The sequence below is a fragment of the Nannospalax galili genome, unplaced genomic scaffold (assembly GCF_000622305.1).
Source record: "Nannospalax galili isolate Female #2095 unplaced genomic scaffold, S.galili_v1.0 scaffold324, whole genome shotgun sequence".
Taxonomy (NCBI): domain Eukaryota; kingdom Metazoa; phylum Chordata; class Mammalia; order Rodentia; family Spalacidae; genus Nannospalax; species Nannospalax galili.
Window position 1 is genome coordinate 3,529,617 of NW_008353027.1, and position 19,159 is coordinate 3,548,775.

At 38.1% G+C, this 19,159-nt stretch overlaps 1 pseudogene; it reads left to right on the plus strand.

Moving 5' to 3' along the window:
- Positions 1-7,277: 7,277 nt before the first annotated feature.
- Positions 7,278-7,634, plus strand: LOC108491663 (annotated as a pseudogene).
- The last annotated feature ends 11,525 nt before the right edge of the window (positions 7,635-19,159 follow it).

The following is a 19,159-nucleotide window of genomic DNA, read 5'->3' on the forward strand; positions in this document are numbered from 1 at the left end:
AGCAAGGAGTTTGTCATCAGATTATTTCAAAGATAATAGGCCCATAAGTTTTTCTCTGGTATCTAAAATAACTGCAGTAGAAAATAGTCAAATGATACGGATCTATAGTGGTTTTTGTTGTTGTACCTTTACCTGGTTTGGGTATTAGAGTGATGCTGGCTTCATAGAAGGGGTTTGGGAGTTCTCCCTCTGTTTCTATCTTTTTCAATAATTTAATCAGTATTGGTTGTAGATTTTCTTCGAATGTCTGGTAAAATTCTGCTGTGAATCCATCTGGGCCTGGGCTTTTTTTACTTGAGAGGTTTTGTATTACTGTTTCAATTTCCTTATTTGTTATGGGTCTATTTAGGCTGTTGATTTCCTCTTGGCTTAACATTAGTGGTGGCCATGATTTTAGGAATTCATCCATTTCTTTTAGGTTTTTGAATTTAATGGAGTATAGATTTTTAAAGTATTCCCTTACAATGTTTTGAGGTTTTTTTGTGTTTTTTTTGGGTTTTGTTTTTTTTTTTTTTTTTTGGTGTCTGTTGTGATGTTTCCCCTTTCATCTCTGATTTTGTTAATTTGGATTTGCTCTTTCTTTCTTTTGGTTAACTAAAAAAGAAAAAGAAAATGACAAATGATGGAGAATATTGCTTAGACTTGAAAAGAAAAATAGTTTGCTGTAGTCTCAGGATGGTTTAATCAACCACAAAGCATCATCTGAGCATGCTCATTCACTATGCACTGTCCACATGACAAATGGCAAATAAAAAGCAGGCATCAACGAGTAAGGGGCTTGAATGCTTGCTGTGAGACAAGTCAAAGACTCATAGCAACAAATATTTCCAAATGAAACTTTTATGGGAAACTTAAGAGAAAAATATTACAAACTGAAATTATGTAGGAATTCAATGGAACCCTAATGTTTTGCTTTTCCTAGAAGTTTCTCAGTTCCCTTTTGCTAATGAGGCACAGAGCGCTGGTCCATAAATTACAGCTCCTGTTGGGTAGAGAATGAACCCAAAATTACTTTAGTTTCCTATCTGCAGGAAAAGAACCCAAAGGGGAAAGTTCTTCACCTTAGGCAGAAATGAAATATACCATTACCGATACTAAGTCATCACTGAATATCAGAGAACCAAGCACAGGGGAGAATCGGGCAGTTGTGAGGTAGACAGGGATAGGAAGACAAAAGAAATTCACACGGCCTAACTGAGCGCATCTGGAGAGACTGAAATGGACAGTTTCTCTGAAAATACACCCACAGAATTGGCTAAGGATTCTTAGGGTTCTAATATCCACATTCACTGTGGCCAACAGGAAAGTTTAAGGAATAGGAATAGAGTAATAACTTGACACAATAGGCCTTAACACAAGTGACAGAATGTATGGATTCCAGTCGGGCAGAGCAGGGAAGAAGGGGTATGACAATGATTAACACTGATTAGGATGTTCTTATGAAACATGCAAAAATTCAATACAAATTTACAAAAAGAGAACAGGGCAATAAAAACGTGTGTTATTGCATCTTTGTGGGAACCCTTGTCTCTCTCCACTAGACTAGTGCTCTCCATGTAGTATCGAGACTCATCTAGGTCAGCTCTCAACAAGGACATCTACTTGGGGCTGGGGATGTAGCTCAATGGTAGCACAATATGTTTAACTTGCATAAGGCCCTGAGTTCATCCTCAGCACTACAAACTAAATAAATAAAAATAAATGATAAATAAAAGCACCAGTTTAAGTGGGAACATCCAAAAGGCCTTTAAAAACTCAAGGAATAGTACCAGCCAAAAGAGATCATTTGGGTCCATTAGGCTCTTCCATCTCAGAAGAACTTAATGTCCAACCATTCCACACTGTCTCCACCTTCTCTTACCAGTCAAGGTCACGAAAGGTGAACAGGCAGGCAAGCTCCACTCTTCATACATACCATACTATTAACTTTCACCACTGATCAAGAGAATGATGTCTCAATGTACCATTGGCTCTTTGGCAATTCCCTTTAAATACACATTTCTGAGGCTGCATTAAACTTAAGAGTTCATGCACTTAGTAATCCTTTCTGTTTTATAACGCTAATTGCCTCTGTAGCTATTTCTATACCCTGAGGTGCCAGTATAGTCTATTTTTTGGGAAATGCGAGCGCTCATTCAAGCCAACTTCAGAGCTATAATTTGTGGTGCACACTGAGTCACTGATCTCAGTTGACTGCCTTTTGTCATGGTACACTTCCTTCTTTCTAAAGGGGTTTTCTTTGAAGAGAAAAAGAATCCCTTTTAGATTACTTGTTACAGAATTTTTTAAAGGGAATTTTCCTGGAAAATTATGTGAAGCCAATGATGAAGTTCTCATAGAGCAAAAATTCTCTTCTTTAGCACATGCTGTGAATGTTTACAGAGCCCAGAGGGACTCCGCTGTGTGGACATTGCTTTTAAGACACTTTAGTAACAAAAACTGACTCAATAAAATTGATTTGGGAGCCTGCCACTACCTAGTTCCAGTTACTTAACCTCTCCAGGCCTCAGTATCTTCCTATCATGAAATTAATTAGAAAACATAGTTTTAACTTATCATTCTCAATAAACCCAAATGAAAGATATTTTAATATTAAAGTTAAATATAACATGTGCTAAGACAAAACATCCTGATTTGCGAGCCTTTGTATTAGGAGAGAAATATGAATATTTTAGGGTCATTTATACAAAAGGAATACTTTTCATAGTCAATTCACAGGCTCCTTCAAAAATTGATTCAATTCACAAAACTGATTCAGTTCCCCAAAACTTATAAATATGTTTAAATACCATGTCTTTAGTTTGCATTGATCAGTTCACTAACATCTAGAAGACACACTAATATTCTGGAAATTTCATGAAGATTATAAAATTTAGTCATCAATAATCTAGAATTTAGAGATAAGAAAACCAAGAGTCAATTGTGTGACTTCTGCTTAAGGTCACACAGGAGTGAGTTGGTGTCAGGATGGGAATCCCACGAGAGTTTCTCTAATGTAAGCACTTGTCGTTTCTGTACAATTCAATTCCAATGAATCCTGATTTTGTCAGAGAAGAGATCTAGGTAAGAATAATCACTCCTTCAAAAAGAATTCCTACTACAGACACACTTGTTCTACCGTGGCCATTGCCCCTGAAGGACAACCTCAATGTCCTTCAACTGAAATGGATAATGAAAGTGTGGTATATATGCACAGTGGGATTCTAACTGGATGCAAAGAAAAATTAATTTATGAAATTTGCAGGTAAATGGCTGGAACTACAACTATTATACTAAGTAAGATTACCAGACCCAGAAAGAGAAACTGCGTGCTCCCTCATTTGTAGACCATAGCTCTGAATCTTTATATTTGAGTATAAAAACTGGCCACCAAAGCCAAGACAGTAGACTAGGACCATGGGGTGAGGGAGGGAAGAAAGAGTTCAAGAGAGGGCAACAGTAGGACACAGGTGTTAGGGATGGAAAGGGAAAAGGGGGGGGACCTAGCTGTGGGAAAGGGAGGGTGATACAAAGTGAGGAGAAGGGGGTATAAGTAACACTAAGACTGTTTGAAAAGTCACGGGGAAACATTATTTTATAACCTTACTTTATATATATTAAATATATGTATATATATTAAATGAAATGCACATATATACCTCCATGTGTACATGTGTACATATACACATACTATTTAAGTGGAGTTATGCCACGTGGGGTGATAAAGCTGCCCAACAGTCATAGACGAGCTAATAAAAACCCAGGGCCAGAAAAAGGAGACTTCCCTTTGAGTTGTTGGTCAGGCTAATCAGAGACTTTCCAAAATAATATCGGCTCTTGCCATTGCCCTTGGTTGCTTTCCAGAAGGTGAAGGTAAGGCCCTATTGCTGAAGATGCCACATACTTCAGACACAGGACTTTGAGGACTCGAACTGGAACTGACCTCCTACCTAAGGACTAGCTCTCACAGTATTTGAAGGTGTTATGCAAGTTGCTATAGGAAAAAAAGCAATCAATAGTCCTTCCCAGGTATAAAACCTATAAACCACAACAATGACCAGCCCAGCAAGATATCCCCTCTGGTATAATAGTGGCACCTATATGCTAGGGGGAACCAACAGCTGTCTAATTAGACTTAAGGGCCATTCAGTAGGGGGAATTCATGTCTGGTACTGTAAACCTAGCTAATACCTGTGGATGAAGAGGTCACAGACCCTAGAAGAGAGCCTACTACTGCCATTTTCTTAAACCAATATAGTTTCTAACTACATTCTAGATATTTATCCTTATACTTACAGATAAGTGTAACTCTCAGCCCCCTTCAAAGGATCTTCTTTTTGCAGCAGACAAAGGTCAGCCCCAAATGGCTTATCTACAACCCAACCCACACATTTAAAGTTCAGGGACTATCATGGAAGAGGAAATGGAAAAATTGTAAGAGCCAGAGACTAGGACACCTCCTGCTAGATAGTGTCTTCCAGACCTGACAGGAAGCGCACCCACGAAATCTCAATAATGTTGCTGCGTAAACAAGACCTGCATAATGACACCACCAATGCACTTGCTTATGTGGATATGAGAAATCTCACAGGCCCCACCTCTACATGAAGATCTATAAGCAGTCATTGACTGCTAAGAAAGAATTCATTTTCTTCAAGGAAGAGTCCCCTGATAGAGTATTCACTTCCAAGTGGTCAACCCTAAGCACATGTACATATGAGCAACACTAAATGGACTCAGCAGATTGTGTGTACACATATGAAACAGTAATAATTATAGAAGAAGAGGTCATGAATTAGAGAGAGGGGAGGGACATGAGAGTAGCTGGACTGGGGACAGGAAGGGGCAGAAATTGTGTAAATACAGTACTCGTGCATGAAGTTATCCGAAAGTTTTTAAATAAAAAGGAACTTGGATTTAAGTTTTTTCTTCTGCCCCCTCTCCAACTCCTTTCAATTTTCATGTTTTGTTGTTCATTTCATGACTGAGTTTTCTTTTTAGACAGACTTCTTAGAAACGTTGTTCTTGTACACTGGAGAGTTAAAAGCTTCCTAACTGGAATAGGCAGTCACATTTGAGAATAGAGGCTCTTGAGGAAGAAGAGTAGGTCGCTTCAGCAGATGCTGAGAGAGATTCTCATCTCCTCTTCTCCTCTCTCTCTCTCTCTCTCTCCATTATGATATTCCACACTTTACTCTCTTTTGTTAACATAAAATTTGTGAATTCGGCTTTCAATTCTAAAAGAAATGACAGGGATTTTACCCGTACTTTATCTCACTTCAAGCCATCACCAGATTATTCCATGTTATCCTACAAAACCAATTAACCCAAATAGTTGCTTCCCGATGGTTATTTTCTCAGTTTTTAAATCTATACAAAAATTTTAATCTGCTAAGCTTTAGACTTTTTATGTGTTTTTCCTGCATGCTAACTCCTGGTGTGAGGGTAAGCTGAAGAACAAACGATACGCAAGGCCAAAACCTTGGAGTCAGTCCCTGACCCTTTCCTTCTTTTCTTCCCAACCTACTGCTCACAGAATCGTAGGGCCTTCTGAGAACTTTCTGTTGTGGATCAGGATTTTGCAAGAGAAAAACTGGCAGGAAGTGATACATTTAAAGATTATTTAAAACAAGTTTCCTTGTTGAACATTCTGGATTTCTTACTGAGAAATGTCTTCCAATATCCTAGGAATTCCAAAGGAAGTCATGTTTTTGTTATGGCTCATAGCTTTTCTAGCACACTGACAGTTGCGGCTTTTCTAGTTCTAGAAGATGAGAACAATTGTACTGTGTTGCTCAGCAGCCTGTACAATCAACCCAATTGTCCTCTGATGGGTTGTTCATATGGAGACAGATCATCTTGACAGCAAATTCTTTTCATGGCTGAGAATGCTTCTGTTTCAATTACTTATTTTGTTCACATAGACAGACCTTCATCTGGGCAAGTAGGAAACATTAAAAAAGACTTCAGTATTTGTCTTTCTCTGTCACAGAAAAAGCAAAAAACCAGGTGTTTGAAAAAGGTACCATTTTGTAACGTTAGTCCTCAGTATTACTGGGAAATTCACAATATCTTGGGAAACAGGTGTGCTGTCAAAAATAACAGGTTTCGTTCTATAGCACTTAAAGTCAACAAACCTCATTTACATGCATTATTTCATTTGATTCTAACAATAATCCTGTAAAGTAGGCAGTACCGAAACTATTATTACTGTTGTTAATGTAAGGGAACCAAGATTCAAATAAACTAGCATTTGCAAAGACCTGTGTTCAATCGTGGCGACTAAAAAGGTAAAAGAAATTTTTAAATAAAACAATAGTAGCCAACACTGAATAGGGTGTTGGTACACAGAATGTTTAAATATGCATTACTTTAATTCTATTGACACACCACAAGGAAGCAAAACAAATATTACCTGTTTTAGATGAATAAAAGACGAATATGAGTGACTTTTGTTAAGGTTCCTGCTAATCAATATCTCTACAAAGATTTTTACACAATCCCCTCCCTTCAGTGACAGTCCCTCCTTGTGGGTGGCTTAATGGAGGGCTTGCTGTGGCATGGTCTGCTTGCTGACTCTAACTCCACCCACTCTTTCCCTCCTACTCACTCCCAAACTCACCAGTGAGCATCAACACAGCTGTGGAGAGCAACTCAATTAGATATATTTGTATTAATAATTTGAATAAAGGTAATATAAATAACTTACTGAAATTTTGGAAAATAGAAAAATAACACAAAGAAGTCCCATGACCTCAGCCTCTGTTGTTAGGTCAAGTTTCCTCTAACCAGGTGCCCCACCCCATGCTGTGCATCTGCTTATCTCCCATTTGAAGTCACAAGGCATATTTGTATACATTGTAATTCTGATTGGCTGTAAGTACTAAGCTTTTTACCTTGTTACTACTTTGAATGGCCATTGACTCTATCAAGTGAATAAAATATAATTTAGCCCTACCTTGTATTTATGCTGGTTCTGCTTTCTGGGGCATTTCTTTTCACACACTTTAGGTTGCTCCAGAGAACAGAATTCCAAACATGATATTAAAGGATCAAATAACATGGACATTTTTCTGACTCTTGATAGTGACAAACTGCTATCTTAAAGACCTGTCATGATTTAAACTTCCATTAGCAAAATATGAGACCTAATTCATTAGAACAACTACAGAATTTTAATTTTCGCCATTTTTTTGTATTACTTTATTATTTAAAATTGTGCTTTGCTTTTTTTTTGCTCCCTGGACATCTTGGTGGCTGCTCTCGGTTGGAGTTCATCTTGTATCTAAGGCAGGAAGATGGTGGTCGCAAAGAAGATGAAAAAGGCTCTAGATTTGATCGATTCGAGGTTCCAACTTGGTATGAAAAGTAGAAAGTACGTGCTGGGCTACAAGCCAACTCTGAAGATGACCAGACGAAATTGGTCATCCTCGCCCACAACTGCCCAGCTTTGAGGAAACCTGAGACACAATACTGTGCTAGGTTGGTCAGACTGGTGTCCATCTCTACAGTGGCCATAATAGTAAACTGGACGCAGCATGTGGAAAATACTACGGAGTCTGCACACTGGCTGTCATTGATCCAGCAGTTCTGATATCAGCAGAAGCATGCCAGAGCAGGCTGGCCGAAAGGAAACCACAAAAGACTTTCTTTAATGAAAGCTTCCCAGAGCTTGTTTAAAAAATAAATAGATAAATAAATAAGTAAATAAATAAATAGTGCTTTGCTGATTATTAGCACATTAAACATTTTCTGTCTTTTCATGTTCTTGCAAATTATCTGTGCATGGCAGTTAGAATTTATTAGACAATTAGGTAATGTGGTTTCTCTGGATAGCTAAAAATAGTATTTCCAAGTATTTTTTAAAGTACATTTTAAAGTCCTCTTTAAATAATTTAGAAGATCTTGTTCACGGTGCTCCTCCTCTTACACAGCATATGAAAGGCTGAATCGTGTACGCGAATGCAGAAAGCACAGTTAAAATCACACCAATGTCCGTAAACGATCACCAACTAACACATGCTCACTGTCTTTACCCTTGACTGCCACTGGTTAATTAGCACAAAAAGGGTAAATGTGCTATAACATAGGGTCAAACCTCAACCCTACATAGCAGGAGAATTAACTTATACTGGAAAATCAAATAAATACACTGTGCCTTTGTCTTCATTTACAAAAATAAAGAAAATGCTAATCTCTATGCAAGACTATTTATTAAGATTAGGTAGATAATCTACTTTGACTTAGTTTTGAAACACAACCCAACAAGCTAAGCATCTCTAGTAAAATAGTACTTGCCAAAGGAATTGCCAACAGATACAACCTTCTCATTTTCTAATCACTGAGGATGCATAGCTTAGACATACAAATAATAGAGCAATACCTTAATAAAATTTATAAAATTTCTCACTCCTTGGTGAGGCAACCCATCAGAAACTACAGGAACTGTAGAACTGGCTTCAAACTAACAATGCCACTTGTTGAGTCAAGATTATAACGGCATAGAAACTGTTGCATCTGGTACTAAATCACCAAGGCTCTTCACAATGAGGAGCACAGTCTGTGTTCAATGAATATTCTTTGACTAAATACAGAAAGTATATCAGAGTCACTATAAGTGATAGTCTTGGCCTAAGATAAGCAGGTTGATGGAAGAAAATTAGTATTTTACAGACACCTGTCCGAGGGGAAGTGGGAATTGAGTGACATAACTTACTACTGCACCAAAACAAAAAAAGTGCACAAACTGAAACAGCAATGTGTGGGGGTTACCTAACAATAGTGTTAAAGGGCCCCACCTTAGCACTCAAGGCTCTCCAAAATCTACAAACAAAAACACAAGAGAAATAAACATGGTCTTCACCTTCACCATGGTATCTTCCTCCTTCAAGGAGTAAATATACCCAGCTTCATTAGAAAAGACAAAGCTTTTTATGTAAACTGTAAGAACAAAAACCAGTGAAAGGAACTAGTCCACTAACATATTCAAACATTTTAGGAAAGCTAGTATTTCAAGCACATGTCAAAGGATGGGGAAAGGGTGTAATGAATTAAGGAATAACGTGTTTGTTCCCGAGTGGTCTTGCTCTGTACCTCCTGGAAATTGTTTATATGCACAGATCCTGTGATCATGGGGCTATGATTAGCAGATGCTGACAGTGAGACAGTGGAGGGAGGAAGGACATGAATCACCACTGTTCCATATAGATGGAAACTGAACAAGGTCAACTCTGCCTTAGAACTGGACTTCTTTTTCCACATTCTAAGTTCTGATCATTTAACACTACAGTTCAGGTAGGAAGGAGAAGGAAGAGGACTGACAAGGGATGAATGTTCCATTTAGAAATTCCACTTATGAAAATACTCATTTGTCACATTATAAATTCTTAAATTGTAACCAACAGCTAATAATCTCCACTATTTTCGAATTAATCCCATCACAGAATTTTACTGTTTCCCAAGTGTCCAGAACTACATTTCCGAAATGCTCTTAGCAATGGGAACACATTCATTTCATTTCAATTCAAGCTATCAAGATCCAAAGACAGGAAGAGCAGTTTCAGAACATCGCCCTCTCCCGTCTCCTTATGTGCCTCCCTAGTCTAGATCTGAAATGCTGATCCTTAATAACTAATGGAAAGCAGGACAGGGAAAACCAGTTAATTACAGGCAACCAGGAGGAAAATATCCTCAGAATGACATAAGGTAGAATATTTGAAAACAGTTGATGTCATCTTCTGATTTTTTTTTTGCAGTGATTTTGTTTTAAAAAATAAAATAAAATCTGTCCATGAACACTCATATAGAGACACAGAAAAACCCTGGGGTTAGACAAGGCCTTTATCCACAGCTGAAACTGATGAGGCCTCCTGGCAAGACCCCAAAGCCAAAAGACTTTGTTTCCTGTCTTCTCAAAGTCCTGACCTCCAGTGTTTAAGGAACCAATAACGTTTGTTCATTTCTTGAGTTATTTTCTCATGCAACTCATGGCAGCTGTTTGCCAGCTCAGCATTCAGACTAATTTGTTACAGAAAATGGGGTAAATGAATGTTTACCATGGTCTAAAGATTAGTATGAGACCTAGTGCATATTATATGTAACCAAACAAGGTGCATGACACTTTCATGACCTTTGTATGTTACAAAATTCAAACCTTTGAGATTTAGAAACTTAGTTCCTAGATGTAGCTCAGTTCCTCACATCTCTTACTTTATTTTGGTTTGCTTTTGGAAAATGGATGACAAAATATTCTGATATTTAATTATCTAAGAACTCTAATTCTGTATTACCTATATGTAATACCTTTCATCTGTATATGTTAGTAACCATGGGATGTACCTGTGCACACAGGCAACACCGTGTGCTTACTCTGTAGATTTCAGCCCAGTTGATGAAGGGGAAGTATACATTGTTTGAATGTCTTCAAATGTTAATTCTTAGAAATGCTCAAGTCCACATACATATCATATTACCATCCACCCTTGTTTGAAAAAATAGTAATATTTAATTTCTTTTTTAAAATTTTATCTATTATTTTTATTTTATGTATGTGTATTGCCTGCACGTAGGTAAGTGCACCCATGTTGTGCAGTGCCCGTGGAGGTCAGAAGAGGCTGTCGAATCCCCTGGGACTGGAGTTACGGACAGATGTTAGCTGCCATGTGGGTACTGGGATTTGAACCCAGGTCTTCTGCAAGAACAACCAGTGTTCTTAACTAGTGTATTGCCTGCACGTAGGTAAGTGCACCCATGTTGTGCAGTGCCCGTGGAGGTCAGAAGAGGCTGTCGAATCCCCTGGGACTGGAGTTACGGACAGTTGTTAGCTGCCATGTGGGTGCTGGGATTTGAACCCGGGTCTTCTGCAAGAACGAGTGTTCTTAACTTCTGAGTCATCTCTCCAGCCCCAGTAATATCTAATTTCAAAAGGGAAAATTTGCTATTTGGTGGTCCTGTTTGTAACTAATATTCATTAGAAGCCACATGCATTTACTTCCTTTAAAAAAGACTTTCCAGGAACTCTGAAAACACTGAACCAGAAACCTTCCAAAAAGAGCCAGCGTATTGTCCCTTTGTGTTCCTTGAGATTTTGTGCACTAGTTGGTGGGCAGAAAGATATTGGCTTGAGGAAGTATTTTCTCAAGTTTAAAGCCTGCTCAAGGATTAGAGTTTGGGTCCAATGTAAGTATTTTTGTGCATAGTTATATGTATCTATCCTTGGCCAAATGCAACTTCCTGTTGAAACAATACAGTTCAAAATGATCTCATAGATGCCAGGGTGGTGGCACACATCTATAATCCCAGGCCTTGGGAGGCAGGGGCCAGCCTGCCAGGCTAAGACTAGGGATGCCCTGTAAAAACAAACAAACAAACAAACAAACAAAAAAAGATCTTCTTGAATATCAAAGAGTAGTCACAAAACCACATAGGAATGAGTTAACTGTAGCTGAATCAAAAACTTCTGACTTACATTTTGCTAAAAACATATACGGGTTTTTAAAAGAAATTAATGATGAAAATCAGCACAACAAATTTGGTATATTGTTCATCAATGTTTAAAAGAAAATAAGTAAACACTTGTAGCATACACAAAAGGAATTTGTCCAAACTGCATCCAAGAGTATGAGCATGTACCACAGTTGTCCCTAGTCCAGTATGTCTGTCTTCAGGAACCCATCTTCTAACCAATGCCAATTTAAACACGAAAGTACATGCTTTTATTCAACTTAAAATGGAAAACAGTTCCTTAACTGCTTAATATTTTCATTACAAAACAAAATCTCTGACATATCCCAATCACAAAGGACAAAATAAAACAAAATACATTATTCACTATCTTTAAAAAACCGACAACATTGTTCTTTCTTTCAGCAAATATTTATTATCTTTTCTATGCCAGGTTCTGTTCTGGTCTTAGACAGTTAAAGTAATTATAAAAGATAAGGGTCTATATTTATGAAGTATATCATAACAGAGAACATCGCTGTTGTGGTAATATTATGAGGCAGCTCTTAAGTTCTTATAAAAAACTTGGATGTAGTCACTGGATGACTAGCATTGTAAACCTCCAGAGTATCTGAGGAGGAGGGAGGGATGACACATCTCAGAGGGCCCCCGTTTACTATGTTAAACAGCCGTAAGCTTAATTGGGGTTATTTTTTGGCAAAGATGACATCTAAAAATTATGCAAACTAATTTGTTTTTCAGGAAGCAGCTAACATTATAAAAGAAAATTGTGATCTCATAAGCATCTCATTTTTCCATATATATTTTATTGAATTTGTGTGCATTTCATACAATATATCTTAATCATATTTAGACCCTCTCCCATGGTCTTCCCCCACCCACCAGATTCCATGGATTCTGCCATATATGTTAAGGTCTGTCAAGTCAAATTTGTGTCCCCAAATGTTCCTCAGTGTAAGTTCATCCACTAGAGCCAGGTCAGCCTATTTAGCATCACTCCCTTAAAGAAGACCAACTCTTCCTCACCCAGCAGCAATCAAATGCCAATAGTTCCTCAGCTAAAGTTGGGGCCTCCTGCCCATTTCCCCAGTTCTCTGCTGGGCTTTTGTCCGGTTTGAGTTTGCATTGGTCTTAAGTACACTGTCCCCATTCCTGTGAGTTAATACATGAACAAGTTCCTGTAAGTCTAGAAAACTGTTTCCTTATGGTAATGCACCACCCCTGGCTCTTAAAATCTTTTCACCCCCCTTCCACAATGGTCCCTGCACCCTGGATGACAGAGTTTTAATACAGAACAAACACACTGCAGTCTCTTAATCTCTACACGTTGATCAGTTGTGACTTTTTTGCTAATTGCCCTCTGCTGCACGTGGAAACTTCACTGGTGAGAGTTGAGAGCTGCATAACTGTTCTCTCTGCACCCTGTTCCACTATGTTCCATGAGCCTCAGGTGTAGAGGTTCCATTGTAGATGTGTCACTTAGGACTGGGGATATCACAGACACTTACTCTTTGTGTTCGGCCAGCTATGGAACTCTTAATAGTCTCCATCTGTTGCAAAAAGAAGTTTCCTTGATGAATGGTGAAAGGTATGCTTCTCTGTAAATATAAGGATATATATTTAGCATACAGTGAGAAATTATGTTTGTCTACAGATGTGACATGTGTGGTGTTTTCTCTAGCATCTATGACCTCTCCAGTCATGTGTATTTGACTATGTTTACAATACCACACATGAGTTCCCTCCCATTGAGCCAGCTTTGAGTCCACTTAGATAGCTGTTGATTACTTTCATGATCAGAACTGCCACTACTGCACCAATAGAGATAGTTTGCTGTGCTGGTCATTGTTGTAGTTATTAGGCTTAAAGCTGGGGTTGGACCATTGATTAATTTTCTTGCTTAGCAGCTTGCATCCTCTGAAACTATGAGAGCTAGTCTTCAGGGAGGAGGCTTCGAGGTCAGTTCTAGCTCCATCGCTCCAAGTCCTGTGTCTGAAGTATGTCCTGTCTTCAGCAATAGGATCTTACCTCAAGGGCTGTAGCAATAGCTTGTGTCATTATTGGGGTCTCTTGGACTACCCTGACCAACAACTTAAAGGGTTGTTTCTTCTATCTGACACTGTGTTTCTTGTTATACAGCCTTAAGCTATACCATACACTCATATACAGATATTATATACATATTTTTCAGTAAGCATACACTTCCTTCTGGCTTTTCACACAATCTAAGCATCATTTAACTCTCCTCTTGCTCCTTGCTAAAACCCTCCTCGCTTCCCAGTTAAAGTAACCCCATTTCCCGCTTTTCCCCCACGTTGATACCTGTCTCCTATTATCCCCCATCTCTTGAGAACCTTCTTTTCCTTTACCCCTATTATTCCTTGTATAACCCTCCCTCCTCTTTTCCCAGTTAAACATCCCCATGTTCCCCATTTTCCTCCTCTTGGCAACACCTGTCTCCTACTAACCTCTGCTCTCTCTCTCTCCTTCTTTCCCTTTACCTCCCTGGCTTCTTTCTGTTTTCCTGTCTCCCGTGGTTATATCAGTATATGTACCCATAAGGGCTTGGTGCTAAGATCCACAAGTGAGAGAGAACATGCACTGCCTGTATTTCTGAGTCTCTGTTAGTTCATTTATTATAACAGTTTCTAGGTCCATCCATTTACCTGAAAATTTTATTTCATCCTTCTTTACTGCTGAATAGAAATCCATTGTGAAAATGTACCACATTTTCTCTAGTTGAGGGACATTTAGGTTATTTCCATTTCTTATTTATTGTGAAAACAGCAGCAACAACAAATGGCTGAACAGGTATCTCTGCAGCAGGATGAGTTCTTTGGGTATATGTGAAGGAATGATATAAGTGGATCGTATGGTAGATTTATTTTAAATTTTGTTTAAGAGTTCTCTACACTGTATTTAATAGCAGTTTGGGGGTAAAATGAAATGTTAAAGTGGTTTTGATTTTCATCTCCTAATTCCTAAAGATACTGAACAATTTTTAATATATTTCTTAGCCATTTCTAATTCTTCTTTTGAGAACTCTCTCTTCAGATCCATAGCCCATCTTTTAATTGGGTCATTTGTTTTCCTGATTTTTTTGTTTTGAGTTCTTTGTATATTCTGGACATTAGTCCTCTGTCAGATGTATAGCTGGTGAAGATTTTCTCCCACTCTGTGGGCTTCCTCTTCACTTCTTTGGTTGCTTCCTTTGCTGTGCAGAAGCCTTTTAGTTTAATGAGGTCCCATTTGTTGATTGTTGACCTTAATTCCTGAGCAACTGATATCCGATTTAGAAAGTCCTCTTCTGTACCTATATCTTATAGAGTACTGCCTATGTTGTCTTCTAACAGTTTCAGTGTTTCAGGATTCATACTGAGGTCTCTGATCAGTTGAGAGCTGACTTTTGTGCAGGGTAATATATATAGGTCTAATTCCATTCTTCTACACATGGAGATCCAGTTTTGTCAACATCATTTGTTGAAGGTGCTGTCTTTCCTCCAGTGATTGTTCTTGGCATCTTTGTCAAATATCGGGTGGATGAAATTGCAGACACTCATATTTAGGTCTTCAATTATGTTTCATTGATGTATGTGTCTGTTTCTGTGCCAGTACCATGCTGTTTTATGACTATAGTTCTGTAATATAGTTTAAGATCTGGTATAGTAATCCCTGCAGCATTGCTTTGTGCTCAGGGTTGCTTTGGCTATCCAGAGTCTGGTATTCCATATGAATTGTAGGATTTTTTCCTAATTCTATGAAGAATATCATGGGGATTCTGATTGGAATTGCACTGAATCTATAGATTGCTTTTGGTTAGATGGTCATTTTCACAATATTAATTCTACCAATACATGAGCATGGGAGGTCCTTCCATGTTCTGATATCTTCCTCAATCTCTTTCTTCAGAGATTTAAATTTTTCATTATAGAGATGTTTAATGTCTTTAGTCAAGTTTATTCCTAGATATTTTTTGAAGCTATTATGAATATTTGAGTTTCCATGCACTGTTTCTCTGGTTGCTTTTCATTGGTATATAGAAAGGCTACTGATTTTTGTAAACTGATTTTGTAACCTGCAACATTGCTGAAAATGTTGATCATTTCTACATGTTTTCTGGTAGGATTTTTGGTATCTCTTCTGTATAATATCATCTTCAAGTAGAGATAATTTAGCCTCTTATTTTCCAAATAGCAGTCCTTTAATTTTCTACTCTTATCTTATTGCTCTAGCAAGAGTTTCAAGCACCATATTGTAAAGAAGTAAGGATAGTGGACAGCCTTGTCTGGTTCTTGATTTCAATGGGAATGCTTCCAGTTTTTCTCATTTAGAATGATGTTGGCTGTGGGTCTGTTGTATATAGCTTTAACTGTATTGAGGTATATTCCCCCCAGTCTAATTCCCTCTAGAACTTTTAACATAAACGTATGTTGGATTTTGTCAAAAGCCTTTTCTGCATCTATTGAGATGACCATATGATTTTTGTCTTTAAGTCCATTTTATATGATTTATTACATTTATTGACTTACATATATTGAACCATCCCTGAATCTCTGGCATAAAGTTGACTTGATCATGGTGGATGATCTTTTTGATGTGTGTCTGTGTGCAGTTTGTAAGTGTTTTATTGAGAATTTTTGCATCTATGCTCATTAAGGATATGGGTCTATAGTTTTCCTTTTTGTATCTTTAACTGGTTTTGGTATTAGCATAATACTGGCTTCATAGAGGAATTTGGGAGTTCTCCTGTTCCTATCTTTTTTAATAATTTAAGTAGTATTGGTTGTAGGTCTTCTTTGAAAGTCTGGTAAAATTTTGCTGTGAGTTCATCTGGGCCTGAACTTTATGTAGTTAGGAGGCTTCTATTACTGTTTTGATTTCCTAGTTTGTGACAGGCCTGTTTACACTGTTGATCTCTTCTTGGTTTAACTTTGGTAGAGCCACTGAATTCAGAAGTTACATTTTATTTGAGAGTTCCTGAGGAGGGACTGGGACATATAAAAGAGGATGGCTCATTTTAAGAAAAGTGCTGCCAGCATTTTCTTGAGAACAGCTAGAGCTAATAACAGTGACCAAGGAAACTACTAAAAGGGAGCTGGAGAAGGAGAAAGGTTGCCCTAGAAGATGTCAGATCCAGAAGATGCCTGGATGCTATGACAAACTCAGTGGTCTCCAAAGTACATAAGATGACCCACTGAAGTATGACAAGAAAGCATTAAAATATCTAACCTAAAAAGATTTTAACATGAAAAGAAAATCTTTTTACAAATTCAGCTTTATCGATATTTGCTATGTAGCCTGTCATGGGTCTCTTTGTCCTGTCAGTCAGGAGTCTGTGGCTTCAGTATGATTCAAAAGCATTTACTAGAATAAGGTTTCCCTCAGTGAGCAGGGAGACTGTGTGTGTGCCATGTTACAGCTCACAGGTGCCTAGTCTGTCAGGCTCACAACTCATACCAGCCTTCTCAAAATAGGTAATCCAAAACTTTTGAAAACAATGTGGATTAAAAAAAAATACTGATAATACACATCAAGAAACTGGCAAAGTCAGTACTGTAAGCAAGAACTCTTTATTGCCCATATTATAAGATAAAAACGATGGTGATCTTGTTGAAAGTGACGTATTAAATCATTTGTCCTTATTAAAAACATTATCAATAATATTTATCTGAGCAAGAACAAAGAAGCCATTTGTACCATTTAACAAAAGAATTGTGTTTAGGGGCTAGGGAGATGGCTTAATGGTTAAGAGCACTGGCTGCTCTTGTAGAGGAACCAGGATTGATTCCCAGCACCCACATGGTGGCTAACAACAGTCCATAATTTCAGTTCTAGGGCATCCAATGCCCACTTCTGACCTCCACGGGGACTGCATGACATGGGTCCTCCTACATACATGCAGGCAATATACTCATACACATAAAATTAAAAAAATAAAATATTTTCTAAAAGAATTGTGCTTAAAACATCACAACCTTAGCTCATGTCTTTGAAAGTTAAATTATATATTCTTTATCACATGAATCATATTCTAATATAGTAAAACATGCATATATCTTATCCATGATAAGTAGATAAAAGTAAAAGCACATGTTCTTTTTGTGTGTGTTTCTGTTTTGTTTTGTTTTTTAGTCTTTTTGAAGTAGGGTCTCCTTGTAGCCCCAGCTGTCCTGGAACTCACCGTGTACATCAGGCTGGTCTTGAACTCACAGAGGTCCACCTGCCTCTGCCTCCCAAATGCTAGGATTATTTAACTGATATAAGTTTTCCCTGATGAGTTTTGCAACACTGCCATAGAAAACAGTTTATAAATGCACACACTACAGGCAATTACCTGGTTACAATGACCAGAGCTCTGCAAGGAGGATTTAGTGAGCCAAGTTCTGTCAGGGTTCCTAGAGACCACCAACATTCAGGCCAGGAGACAAGATCCACTGGCAGGCATCCCAGAGCCATTCAGTTTACATCTCAGGGAAGCAACCTTATGGTCAACATTCATGAGTTAGGCCCAGGCAGGAAGATCAACCAACACAAACCCACTAACATTAGTGGACATTCACGGCCCTGTTTACACCTTTTTCTTATAAACAATGTCAATATAAGACTTCGATGAGGCTTTGAAAAGGAAGCCGAAAGAAAAATGGAATTTGATTTTTTAGACAGAAAAGGAAAAACTTTCAATGGTTGAAAGCAGTGTAGGGGAATGCAACAAATCATGATTTAAAGATAAGACAACGGCAGTGTAAGATGACTCCCATCCAGGGAGAGATGAAGGATTAGATGAGCTATAATTCTAGCAAGTGAAAACATGCAAGGACATGCCGTACATGTTGGGAGTCTCAGATTGAGACGTAAGAGTTAATAATTGCAAGCTTAACAATGGAAAAACGAATATAGGAATAGGCAGGATGACGCTCAGGATTCAGCCCTTCTCGTGGAATTCATGCCCACGGAAGTGGGCTAAGCCTTGAGAGAAGGATGCTACCTCAACAGTGGATGTGGCCAGGAGATCTGGAGAGTGGTAGAAGGGATCACGTTTTATTTTTCCCATCTTCCCAAAGTGCAGGGGCATTTTCATTCGGACTAATGGAGGCCAGTCTAAGGAAGGCTGTAAAGAATAGTAGACAGAGTAACTAAGTATATGAAAGAGGAAATCACACCAAGAGGATGAGGAAAGTTTATCCAGAAATGTCAGAACAAAACTACGAAAGAAAAGTAGAGGCAATTCAAGTTTTTTAATTAATAAGGGAAGATGAAATTATTGAGGTTGAATAGAATTACATGAAAGGAAAGAACACTGGAAAAGAAAATGTTAATAAATCAGGCCAAATTATACTATGCTATAAGTCACATTTCACTCATCTGATGCTATGAAAGAAAGAACTTTTCAACCATATGGGGACCAATCCCTGCCCACCAAATGGGAGCAACTAGCTTGTTAGAGAAGAAATACTTAAACCTCTGGGAATCCAGACCTGGGTGCACAAGCAACTCATTTTGAATTAAATTATGAGTGAGCTGGAGAATCGGTGGAAAATTTGAAAATGTAATTGAACGTATGAAATAAGTAATGTATATTCACTCAGGACCACTTGCCAGAAGGTCTTTGACCCCCATCAAAGATGATTAAGCTCTCCTTTAATATCCTCAGCCAAAGCCACGTATCCCAGCAGGTATCTCATGTATAAATAAATCATCTGTGGTAACTATGAAACTC